This window comes from Terrapene carolina, unplaced genomic scaffold (genome assembly GCF_002925995.2).
Source record: "Terrapene carolina triunguis isolate 2854851 unplaced genomic scaffold, T_m_triunguis-2.0 Scaffold95, whole genome shotgun sequence".
In the NCBI taxonomy this organism is placed as follows: domain Eukaryota; kingdom Metazoa; phylum Chordata; order Testudines; family Emydidae; genus Terrapene; species Terrapene triunguis.
In genome coordinates this window covers 9283688-9297880 of record NW_020664446.1, presented here as the reverse complement: position 1 = coordinate 9297880, position 14193 = coordinate 9283688, and the positions used below count along the sequence as shown (strand labels likewise).

General features: G+C 37.5%; 1 protein-coding gene across 1 annotated transcript in view; it reads right to left on the bottom strand.

Moving 5' to 3' along the window:
• The window catches only part of SHOC2 (SHOC2 leucine rich repeat scaffold protein), a 105780-nt gene that overhangs the window by 90851 nt on the left and 736 nt on the right, over positions 1-14193 (bottom strand). The gene's annotated exons all lie outside the window — the stretch shown is intronic.

The following is a 14193-nucleotide window of genomic DNA, read 5'->3' as shown; positions in this document are numbered from 1 at the left end:
AATCAAGGAAAACCACAATTTTTACCCATTGACCTTTAACCACTTGAACCATGAGTAAACTCAACCATTGCAAATTGAGTGTTCCTTATATATGCTCCAGATATGTAATGGTGCATATACATCTGCTGCTGGCCACTGTTTACTGAATCTGGGGGAGGCTAATCCTAAATACAGACAAGACATCAATGGAACAGATCTACTATTAACTAAACTGTTTGGCCACTGTGCATTTAGTGCAGCACTAATATAAACTTTTAAAATGAAACTTCATTTCACTATTCCCTAGAGTGACACTTGGCATTATTAACACTTTCATGAGAGGATTTCAAAAAGGCTTCACAAATGCTCACTAAACCTCACGAAATGAGGCAGATACAGTAGGTAGGGGACATGGGAATCTCCACTCACCACTGCTACACAACCCTGTACAGGGAGAAATACAGTAGCTGTCTAGCACACTTATCAGAGAAGAAAGTAGAACAATAAGTGAAGAATACTGTATGCAAATGAAGCTACACAGGGATTTTTTGGTACACAGATTTTAATGGCCTAAATTGGAATTTAACTATTAAAGACACAATGATGAATATGCTATTAAGGATATTGTCTCAAGATCGTCAATGACCAGAAACAGCCAGAACTTTGAGTCCCCATTACCAATACTTCAGCACTATCTGCATTTTCCATTTAAGACTTCCTTCCACATACTGAACCAGTCCATCCTTGCTTAGTTTAGGAGATTTAACAAGCCCATAGCACAAGGTGTCTGACTTCAGGCAACAGATCTTAGGTGTTTCAAGAGATGAGAAATTATCCCAGTGAGTCAGAGACTTTGAAATTTATGTGTTTTTTTAAAAAATGCTATTAAGACCACAGAAAAATTGATAAAGAACCAGCAAATCTGTGATGCTGATGTGGGTTGAAAAATACCATCTGTTGCAATTAAAGTTTCTTCCTCCCCAATTTTGCAAAGAGCTCTCAATTTGTTAATTATGATTTTTCTATATTGTATCAAATGCTAATGGATTTGTTTGAGTATAATGTACATATTTCACCAAGAACTACTGAATGGTAATCAGAAATATCAAAAGAAAGCTGAAAACCATTCAAAATACAGTTTTTTGCAAGTCTAGTTTAACTTAAGCTATTTAAAAAGACTACATTTAATCACTGAATGACATTTACATGAATACCAGTACACTACGCAAACATTTCCAGCACCAGATAGCCAAGAGTGGACCTTTCAGTAAATTAAGCAGCTTGATTCGTAAGAAGAAGCTGTATCACCCCATTGGACCATTGTCTGTTCTCTGGAAAACAATCATGTTTTTCCTGCCTTGAGATAAAACACTCATTCCTGAATGTCAACATTTAAATTTGGCTATTTTATACTACTAACTTCATATTAGGCCACAGGTGTAATGCAGATGCAAGACCTACAGCAGTCAAAAGCAGCCAGGTCTTTAACATTTAAGGGGATTGAGGATACTGTCTGTGGAGTGGATGGGATTATGCACCCAAATCCCCTGGACATTCAGATTATTGTCCAATGGTTGCTAATTAGAGATTTGTACACCGAAGAGCAGTTAAATAACGTATTGCCTTTAAAAAAAATAAACTTGTTTAAACAATTTCGTTAATATATACACACACACACACACACACACACACACTCACAATAGCTTATATATACACAGTGCATAATTTAAAGAAAAATCTTAATAAAACAGACAGCCAAGGTAAAACTGTGTCAAACCTGGCACTTTCCCTTGTAACTTGCAGTCTCTCACTAAAAATATTCCCCTAATATCAAAAGGAAAAATCCTCAAAACAATACCATTTGAAAAGGCAAACTAGAGATGGGGAGGAAAGCTAAATCTGGGTTGGAATATACATCGTTGTGAGACTGCATGTTATATATTGTAACTAAATGCCTTAACATGAACATTGTTTGCAGCATTGTCTGTGTTTTAACATGAATAGTGAGAGAAAGAATGATTTGAATTTCAGTTTGCTTTCATGACCCACATATCATACACACAAGACTCTGCCTCTTTGGCTCATTATCCCTTGATCATCATTTCTAAACATGGGGAAAGTCATGGTTTTGTGACTGCAAAAAAAGAATAAAATACACAAAAGCAAAAAGAATCCAATTAATTTTCTATTAAAAAAGTTAAATCGATGTCATCAATAGTTTTAAAGACACTGTTCAACATGGAAAAAAAAAAAATCACACCCGCCTGAAAACTTTATTTTTACCTTTGCTACAAGACCCAAGATATACATGAAGATTATAGAAGTATTTATTTTTTCAAGGGTGAGGGTTCCTAATATTTGACAGCCCTGCAATCTCAGGCCTGGTCTACACTATGGGGTTAGGTCGAATTTAGCCGCGTTAGGTCGAGTTAAAAATGAATGCGTCCACACAACCAACCCCGTTCCGTCGACCTAAAGGGCTCTTAAAATTGACTTCTGTACTCCTCCCCGGCGAGGGGAGTAGTGCTAAAATTAACTTTGCTGGGTCAAATTTGGAGTAGTGCGGACGCAAATCGACGGTATTGGCCTCAGGGAGCTATCCCAGAGTGCTCCATTGTGACCGCTCTGGAAAGCGCTTTGAACTCCAATGCACTAACCAGGTACACAGGAAAAGCCCCGGGAACTTTTGAATTTCATTTCCTGTTTGGTCAGCGTGACCATGCAGTCCCCCCAGAATCGTGGAGCGTAGACTGTTTCTACGCTCCCCCTATCATCTCTGTCCCTGAGGTTATCGCAGATTAGAAGGCGAAAAAAAACACACTGGCGATGACATGTTTTCCCAGCTCATGCAGTCCTCCCGCACTGATAGGGGACAGCTTAATGCATGGAGGCATTCAGTGGCAGAGGCCAGGAAAGAATTAAGTGAACGCGAAGAGCGGAGGCAGGACGCGAAGCCGAGGCTAATGGGGGAGCAAATGGACATGATGAAGCATCTGATGGAGCTGCAGGAAAGCCAACAAGAGCACAGACCCCCCCACTGCATCCACTGTATAACCGCCTACCCTCCTCCCCATGTTCCATAGACTCCTCACCCAGATGCCCAAGAACGCGGGTGAGGGGAGGCTCCGGGCACCCAGCCACTCCACTCCAGAGGATGGCCCAAGCAACACAAGGCTGTCATTCAAACAGTTTGATTTTTAGTGTGGCTACAATAAGCAATATGGCCTTGTCCTTCCCTCCTCCCACACCCCACCCAGGCTACCTTGTCCATTATCTCATTTATTTAAATTAAGAAAGAAAGAATGCATGGTTTCAAAACAATAGTTACTTTATTTCGAAGGGGGGAGGGTGGTTGGCTTACAGGGAATTAAAATCAACAAAGGGGGCCAGTTTGCATCAAGAAGAAACACACCCAACTGTCACATCGAAGCCTGGCCAGTCATGAAACTGGTTTTCAAAGCCTCTCTGATGCGCAGCACGCCTTGCTGTGCTCTTCTAATCGCCCTGATGTCTGGCGCGAAATGATTGTCTGCCGTTGTTTTCACGGAGGGAGGGGCGACTGACGACATGTACCCAAAACCACCCGTGACAATGTTTTTGCCCCATCAGGCATTGGGAGCTTAACCCAGAATTCCAATGGGCGGCAGAGACTGCTGGAACTGTGGGATAGCTACCCACAGTGCACCGCTCCGTAAGTCGATGCTAGCCACAGTAGTGAGGACGCACTCCGCCGACTTAATGCACTTAGTGTGGACATATGCAGTCGACTGTATAAAACTGATTTCTAAAAATCGACTTCTATAAAATCGACTTAATTTCGTTGTGTAGACATACCCTCAGTTACTCTGTGAAAGAGACACACACTGAAACAATGGAGACAAAATATAAGACTGTAAAGCTACAAAAACTTGATGGGAGACTCTGAGCAGATTTAGCTCGTGAAATAATTTTTAAACTCATTTTCTTAAACTGTCTAGATTACAAGTGAACATTTATCTTCAAAAGCATAATAAACCACTTCATAAAGAATCAATTCTGTACAAATTCTTGAGAGAGTCTTACTAAAACAGATCAGGTAGACTGGAGTGAAAGACAATTTTTAGTAAAAGTACTAGAAGTCACATCTTTCAGCACAGAAGTCATGGTTGTGAAAAACACACAGCCATACTCATTACACAAACCAACATGACGCCTGTGCCATCAAAAGAAAAAAAGTGTTGTATGTAAATTGTGTACGTAGACCATTAATTCTGACTTTGAGATCATTACTGCCCTCCATTATTTTTATTATTTCACGGGACCAATAATCGCTCTAATGTTCAATAGATATATGCAGGCAAAAGTGATTTTTTTTTTTTAAATCATGGATATTTGAGGCCTATGAACATTGACAGATCACATCTTACTGGTGCAAAACAGAGGGGTAAAAACTGCAAAATACATTTTTCCTAAAGTTTGAAAACTAGAAATTTTCTGTGATATCTCCCCACCTCAGGATAGTCCCAGGAAATTTTCTGATTTATGGCATCCTATGTATTTAACATGCTTACGTTTACATGCGGAAATTAAGAAATAATGCCACTTAAAGCTTTCAGAGAAAGAGAGAGAGAGCAGTTTTATATCTGCTGCTTTGCTATGCTTTTACTTGCTTGAAAAGGGAACCTGTCTAGTGGTCAGAACACACAATTAGAAGTCAGGTGTTCTATGTGATAATCCAGCTCCACTACTTACTCATTGTGACCTTAGGCCCAGTCACATTGAGGCAGATTTTCAAAGGTACAGATAGGAATTTGACATTCACCTCCTATTCACACAATCAAATGGAGCCGATCACCTAACTTCTATTTCTTGTTTTGAAAATCTCCCCTGTAGTCTACCTGACCCAGCTTTTCCATCAGTAACACAAGAGGAAATAGTGCCTAACTGACAAAAGTGTCGGAAGGCTAACATCTATCAGTTCTCTAAAGTGCTTTGAGATCTTTGGATGACAGGAGCTATAAATGCAAATTGTAGTGTTTGTTATATTACATCAGTTCAAAAATTTCACAAACTATTTTTTAAAGCTGCTTTTGAAGCAGCACACTCAACCAAGAGCGGTGCTATATGTTGGGAGGGGCAAATGCTGAATGGGAGAAATACGCAACAGAGGGTCCTGTGGCACCTTTAAGACTAACAGAAGTATTGGGAGCATAAGCTTTCGTGGGTAAGAACCTCACTTCTTCAGATGCAAGTCATCTGGGAGAAATAGTTTCTTTACTTTCATCCTTTTCCTTCTCAATTTTACACAACTTGATGTCTGAGAAAAATGTTTTGTTTTTCACTACCACAGGAGGGCAACAGTATGTAAAGCTGCTACTGATCTGTATGAAAAGAGTAGAGGAAACTGTGGGGGCTGAAACAAAGAGGAAAGACCCAGAGAGGAACGAAAAGTCAGTCATACCAGTGAAGCTAACTGCTTGTTAAAGGAGGAGCGTTCATCCCATCTGTCTGTTGCAGAAAGGTTGGAACAGTTTCAATAACATTTCAGAATACACATGCCACTGAATATATGGTCCAAACATGTAATCCTTCCTCTTAAAAAAACAGACCCACTGATTTCAATGGGATTACACACACAAATCAGGATTGCAGGATTTGAACCCACATCCTTGTTACACATTAACTGTCATTGTCCTCTGAGAATGAAGATCTTCCTGTTGCCAGTACTGCAATTTGTTGATATATATAAATTCTGCATTTCCACTCAACAGCTAATTGGTTCAATAAATAAAATCCTACTTTAGAACACCACCACCACAGATACGTTTGTAACTGAAGTCTAATCAATGATTGTTTGTGTATAACTGAAGTCTTCTAGAATGATGAGGTTTGCATAAAGCCATTTTAGAATCATTATTCTGTAAGTCTTATATGAGAGAAATACCAGTCAACCAACATTTCTCTGCACACACACAGCCCTAACCAGGAAAAAAAAGTAAGTGTGGTCGCTAAATGATTGCACAAGACAAGGAAAATAAAATTATGGGCAAAGCAATGAAAAAAATCCAGTTTGATCTACTCAGGGCAGCACTAATTAAAGTTTTACTTCCCCCACCAGACCTGCCACTTCCAAGTAGAAACCACACAACACATTACATGTCACCAAGCAAGCTACTAATCAGTTTTCCCAGTACACCAGCCAGCAAATATATAACCAGCAGTAAAACACAAATATAACAGGCTACAATCTGCCCTAATTTGCACCTTGTACAATACACTTGTACCATGCACTTCAAAGGAATTACACAAGGTGCAAGTCAGCACAAAATTTGCCCCCTCTTCAGTACAAGTTCCTACTGTCGTAATTCAAAAAATTTGCTGACACATCTCTCTTCTCTTATGACTGAACAGAAGTTTAGATTAACAAAACCCTGATAAACTCAAGACAAAAATAATCATCCAAAATTAAATTCAATACAGTTGGAACACTTTGCCAGTAGTATAAAATTCTGTTTGGCTTGAAAGTAACTTCTTAGTTATTTTTCAATTTTGATATATGTTGTATATTACTAAGCTCAGTAATACACACACAAACTGATGAAAAAAATATTTCCACTGATGGTAATTGAAGTTTACTGATAGGCAAAGTAAGAAAAATGCAACTTGAGAACTAGAGTTTGATTTAATAATATTTACTTTGTATAATTTGACATGTGATGTTAACAATTTGTGTTTTAAGTTATAAAGCTTTAACTTTTTGAATCTCAACATCGTCATTAAATAATTGTCTGCATAATCTCCTGCAACTGTGAAAATTTAAAATAGATAAGAATTTTTTTAATTATTAACCAAACATTATCCACTGAAATTATTAAAAAAAATCAAATTCTGCCAATCCTGTATGTTACACACAGACAGCTACTAAATTTTAGAATATATTAGAAAAAAATCATTACGGGCTTAACAGCAGTTCAAGCCACTTTTTATGTGCATCATTTGGTTTCACCCTTCCCCATAATAAATAAATTGTGGAAAGCAGCTACTTTTGTATATTTTCTACAAGATGTTTTGTTTTTTAATACCTTTGATTACATATTCATCTGTCAACAATATACAGATGTAAACAAATACTCTGCTATCAGAGGCAATACCAGACTCTGTGGGTTTTCAAGGCAAATCCCTTATATTCTTCTCTGATCAGCATTTTATACAACACACATACTACTACATACAGAGCTCCTCTGGTAGCCCTTCACTTCCTTGTTTAGAAGGTAATTTTTTGCACTGTTTATTTTTATGAAGATCTATTTTAGGCTGCTATGGGCTTTTGTTTACATATTAAACCACCTGATGCCTCCAGCTTTTACAGGAGCCATATAGTTTGCTAGTGATGTCATGTTCTCTCTCATACATTCAGTGAGCTCCCTGGAACAAAAGGCTTCTAAAAAGAACTTAACATTTATGGAAATATAAAGGGAAAGGCCTCTGCCTACTCATTCTTTGGGATTAAATAAACATTCTTAATGCATGGTTCTACTTTTCAGATGCAGCTGATTGAAGCCATGGGAAAAATACTAAGCAATTGTCTTGGCAGCACAAAATCCACAAAGTTACAACTTCACAGATACTAGAATTCACACAATAAAAATTGCAAGTGTCAAGCAACTATTATTTTTATCTTGGCCAATCAAGCAAGTTTTCCTTTTGATTACAGGCTTGTTAAAGGGAAAGGAAGTAGATATCAATATTTTACTTGACTACATATAACACAGGAGAAAGAAACAGATCTGTTGCTTGGTTAAGGATTTGAATTAATCTTGCATATTCTACATGCTACACTATCTACATTTGCTTTGTACAGGGAGCATTAGATAATTATTCAGAAAATATTCTATTAATTTAGACTTACTGTGTTGTCATACAAAGCTTTAAATTACAGTGACACTGAATTGGTTTCTCTTGTTAAAAAAATAGACTATCCGGTGCAAGCTCTTTTTTTCCCTAGGAAGTTAAAATAATCAAAAACATTTGGAGATAATGTAAATGTTTCTACTTCCATACTGGTATTAGTAAACACTGTTAATTTCATGAGTTATAGCACAAAGCAATATAATTTAGAGACTATAAAGAGGTAGTGAAAATCTTAAATACAAGAGACTGGTAGCTCAGATAACACTGTTATAGTAGGCATTTACTGGCAATACGAACAGAGAAGCCATAGCCTGACTAAAACATGGAGACTGAACTCCCCTTTTATCAAGATTAGGGTGATTTGGGAGTGTGGAGGAGAGAAGTTTGCAACATCATGATCCACTGCAAACACAGCTTGAGGATAAACAGTGGGCTTAAGTCTCCCTGGCTGCCAATCAGGTAGTTTTCCAAAGGCACAAAATTCATGTTAAAAACATCTTAATCTATATGAACTGTAGGGGGTGGTGGTTCTTCTAAGAATTCAAGATTTCATTTAAAGAGATGGTTCAATTTCTAGCAGTGACAATTAACATTCCATTTAGATTTTGAGTAGTCTATATCTAATGATTTGAAAATCCCACGGCAGAACTGGTAACCAGTTGTGCTATGTTCTTCAAGATACCACAGCAAGCTTACATGTGTTACAATCTAGAAATAATTAAAAGCCAAATGCACATGAAAATTCAGAAGTATCAGCTAAAGTTTCTCAGTCTCTTGGTTGCAAGATTATTTTTATTCCTTCACTGAATACAGTACTCTTTAATCTGATACTTCATGGAAATGATTGTTGTCACCATAGTTACCTCATCTAAACTCCTGGTATTCACACTGCAAGTTTTCACTATCATGAATACTGTTAAAAATGAAATGTTCAAGTAATATATATTACACTTTTTTGGCAGCACTTTGCAGGACACTATTAAGAGGTTCATGACTGCAGGAGAGCTGAGAGAAATTTTATGGTTTTGCAATATTTGTCACTTGCAAGTTGAGGCCCTCCCAGATTTTCATAATTAGACATCTTTAATTCCAACAGCAGGACCAATCCTTATTTCATGAAATTTCTTAGCTATCTCCTTGTCATATTATTCAAGGAGCTTTTACATATTTAAACATGCCAATTTACTTACATTAGACATTTAGAAATAGGAAAAGCTCATCGGATCAAACTTGCCTATCATTTTTGAGTGTTGTTTACATCAGTTTACAAAGACAGTGTAAAAGAGTAAACCCTAAAATTATAGTTGATAAAGCAAAACAATATAGATAACTACTTGCTATGTCATTCTGTCTCCCCATATATATTGTTGCCATATCACAAGATAAGGCAGTATCTAAGGAAAATGAATTTTTAATTAACTGCATTTTGTCCCTACATGGCTAGCAATCATGAGAGCACCCAAAACTTCAGTGGTGCAATAAGATTGCCACTGACAGACAAACTAAATATTCAGCCAGACTACTGTAAGAACCTAACCAGAGATCAAACCAGGCGGTGCTTGAACTGCAAGGAGACCACACCTCTTTGGGATTTGCCATGATGATGACGATGACAACTAAATTCAAACTTTGACAAAAATTGGTATTTTATGGTAGTAAAACAACACAGAACATCTGCTCACCAATACAGTCAGGTTAATGGCACGCTTAACAGCTTTGAAAAGGAACCTCATAACAGACAAAGCATCTGTCCCTTTCAGTTCTCACAAATTGTGCCTGGGTTCAGTCATATCAGTGTGTGGATACTGTCAACAAAAACTAAGAATGCCTTTAGTAATGTTAATCATAAGTCATGTAGACTTTATTAACATGCTACCTAAACAACAAGGGAGCCAGATTCTGCATTCTTTGCACACCCAACATTCCCAGTGAAATCTACAGGAGTTTGGGGTACGCAAGGAATGCAGGGGCATGTTCCAAGTAAACAACAGTTCTGCAACCTCATATATAAAATAGCTTTGGAAATAGTTGGTGAAAAGAATCACTTATGCTTAAAAAAAAGTTGTTTTATCTCCAAGTGCCTATATTAACATGTGGGCAGAAAGGGTGGGAGACTGGAACATGGACAAATGAAAATTGTACCTCATCACAAACAGGCTTCACCACTTAATGACGTGCTTCAGAACCCCCTTAAAAAACACTGCCAGCCATTAACAAGATCTATGTTCAAATAAAGAGTCTATTTTAAAACACCAACAAGCTAGGCAGTAAGAGAGTGAACGAAGATGTGCTGCAATATTTAGGCAGCCATTATAATGTAAATGTGTAAGGTATTAAAAAGTCTATATAAGGTGCACAGCTTCTGTGGTCTATATATATATAATGCCAAAACAACGAACAATTGGAATCCATACATAATGATAAGCTTCTGAGTATTGGGGTACACAGGTCCATTGAACCAGACCATGTCTGTGTAATCATTATGATTCCACAGGCATACTGTCTTATGGATCACATCATATACCCTGCCCACACTTTGGATGTGTGTCACTTTAAGAGGCAGACATAGGCACACAAAGTACTGGTGTGAGAAAGGTAAGAGTAAACTACATCCAATTTGCTCTGAAAATCACATTTCCCATGATGAACATTTAGGCTCCCATATAGCTTGTGTCACAAATAATATCCCTTTTAGCAGGATGATTGCCACTTGCAGCCAAGTGTCAAGTTTTAAATATAAACTGTTTTCAAAATATATTTACATGATTTTCATATGATGAAGTATACTCTTCAGCACAAGAATGTTCACAACAAAAGGGTTATGTATTTCATGCAACTTAAAATTCAATATATATTTAGAAAACAAAGATGCACTTTAACATCACCGGCACACAGACTACAAGCTATTCTTTGGCACACATGGGAAGGGAACTCAGAAGGAAAAGTTAAAACTGTTCAAGCTTTTCCTATTTCTTACTTTTCAAATGACTGTGATGTGTCTAAATAATTAACAGTAAACCAACAAAATGCTAAAAGAACTAAGGCTACAGGCATGCCAAAATCATTAAAAGAGCTCTTTGAGCATCCACAGTGGGACCAATTTACACTACTTCAGGGTATTCTAGCATGTTTTAGCTCTAAGCAGCATGTATCACTTTACGAGATCATGTACTGTAAAATTTTCCTTACAATATACCACAGATTCTTCTTACTCTGTACTGATCTTTACAGGGCTGAAATTAACTATCTGATGTGAAGTCTGAGGCTTTTAAAAAGAATTACAAACCCAGCACAATCTATTTATTTATTTTTAAAGAGAAACACATATATTACCTAGAGGTTAACGACGGTACAACTCCTTTGTAATCAGAGCCATCTCTTTATAAAGAAGTACTATGCTGAACAGAGTTTGATTCCAGAATATGCCCCTATTTAAAGAGAGGTTTAGTACTATATCAGGGGGTAGCCATGTTACAGAGGCGTAGCGAGCGCCCTCCGTACCCTCCGACCGGAGGGGGCCCCGCAAGGAAGGGGGCCCCTAAAAGTGGCAAAATAAATACCGCATTCCAATTTCTGCATTGTAAGGGGCCCCGCCCGGACATATGTTCGGAGGGGGCCACCGTTCGGAGGGGGCCACGTTCTTTGTTGCTACGGCCCTACCGTGTTAGTCTGTATCTACAAAAACAACAAGGAGTCTGGTGGCACCTTAAAGGCTAACAGATTTATTTGGGCATAAGCTTTCGTGGGTAAAAACCTCATCCGAAGATGTGAGATTTTTACCCAAGAAAGCTTATGCCCAAATAAATCTGTTAGTCTTTAAGGTGCCACCAGACTCCTTGTTGTTTTAGTACTATGTTACCTAAATAACATTGGACCTCGGTAGTGCAGGCACAGTGAGCATAAAAATTAAAATGTTAGTACCTCAAATATTACTTTATCATCACATGCTACAAGTTGTATCTCAATACATTTTGTAACATACCAAACTGTATTTCAGACACACAGAAAATTTGTAATGTAAACAAGGATTATTTTAGTCTTTACAAGCTCGATGGGGAGGCTGCTAAATCTTCCATAGCATTAGTTCCTTTCCTCCCCCACCAAAAAAATCTCCATAAAGAAATGCAGTCATCTCCTCCAAGATAAAGCACAATGCAATGTGTAATCAAAATTAAATATATGACTATAAAAAAGGGAAAAATACAAGGATTTGTTCAATCCAAAAAGCATCCACAACCAACCACCCCAGGAAACAGCTACACATAATAAACTTCAGATAATTTCAGAAAACCTGCTGATCCATCATCAGGACTTGTTAACAGTACTTCCCAACAGTGGGTTAAATTAACATTTGGGCTAGTGCAACATATCAACATTTACCTAACACCCCCCGCCAAGGATGTAGCCAGAAGCCTCACACTGCTGCCACACTACCAAGGTAACCTGTACCAGACACAGCAAGCATCAAGCTCCTCTGAAAGACACTGAAAAAGCCAACACCTAACAGAGGATAGGAAAAGAGAAAGCCATCAGAATCTGATGGGAGAGGGAGATAATTGAGGGAACCATCCCAGCTGTAGCTAGGTGGAGAGAAGAGGAAAGAGACAATCCCCATCACAAACAATGAGGAGTCCTTGTGGCACCTTAGAGACTAACAAATTTATTTGGGCATAAGCTTTCGTGGGCTAGAACCCATCAGATGCATGAAATGGAAAATACAGGAGCAGGTATAAATACATGAAAGGATGGAAGTTGCCTTACCAAGTGTGAGGTGAGTCTAACGAGAGAATTCACTTAACAGCAGGATACCAAGGGAGGACCAAGTGCAGTTAGCGTGGAGGGCAATTCTTCATCATTCCTCAGAAGTTTGGAAAAGCCAGTAGCAAGGGAGAATTCTCGGTATTTAATTATCATTCAAATTTAAATGATAAAGGCTGATATTTTAGCCACATCTGAAATGTTCAAATACTCTCCCAGTGAGAATTTTATTCCCTTATTGTAAAATGCAATCTTTCCAAAAGATACTATTCTTGGACCCTGAGCACATCTTCCCCACCAATCTTTAGATATCTATTAGACAAGGCTGATACCAATGTAAAATTTGATCCCTGTCTAGTTTTACATTCTTAATCCAGTTAAGATATGGACATGTACATACCTAACGTTCTTTACTAAACAGCCCTAGACATAGTGTACATATATTACACACACACACACACACACGCTAGTGAACAGTTCCTTCATGATGACAATACTGAAATAAGGACCATCATACATTCTTTCAGCAAAAATGCTCATTTCATAGAAAGCCATGATCATGTAACAACAAATCCAAGGATTTCCTAATGGGAGCACACACAATGAAAATGTTAAAAGAAAACCACATGCAGAAAGCTACAAAAAATATTCATTGGTCAGATGGAAGCCTTTCAATAATCTAGTGTTCTTAAAGTAGAGTACTTCCATTAGTGTGATTTAATTGTCAAGATAACAAAGGAATGCCCCTCCCCATATCCCTTGCCTTACAGATATGTCATGTTGGGAAGATACAACTATACCAGGATCAGCAGCTAGTCACAACCAGTACTATTTACCAACCCTACCTCTGCTGTTATGTGATGTAGAGGATTCTACTTTACATTTCTATAAAAAGTAGAATAGGGAATATTATGTTGCTCTGATTCTGACAAAACATGGAAAAAGCATTCCCTTTTCAAATGAGGAATCCAAGATACATCAACTATGTTTTTTGTTCAAAATCATCGTGCTTTATTATCAGATTATACGTAGGTGATTGTTGCCTGATCATTTCACTTGTTACATCTACAGAAATCCAGCCCCTCAGCAAAACAAGTATATATATAATGTTTAACATGAACTGAAAGGATCCAGCTGCAACCTCCTAAATCTTTCATTTTACTTGCTCAGAGCTCAAGATTAACCAAACAGGAAATCAAAATATTCAAGCTCAAATCTTTTTAACAAGAATTGACAATATTAGGGTTTTTTTTTAAAAAAATTGGAATGTATCTACAATACAGTATTAAACTTTCAAGATGCAGAAATCCTTTTAAGAAATTAGCGTGGGGTTATATTGAGATCATTATGCAAGCTACGCTTAAAATATGGCTGTACATGTTGTATTACTTAATATGACCACCACCTTCTTCAGGCCCTTAATTTTATAAATAGATGCATCCAATAATACCTAAAGATAGATAGATAGATCGATCGATAGTTCCATGAAAAGTGTGTGATTTTTTTTCCTATTAGAAACTATATATATATATATATATATATATATATATATATATATATATATAT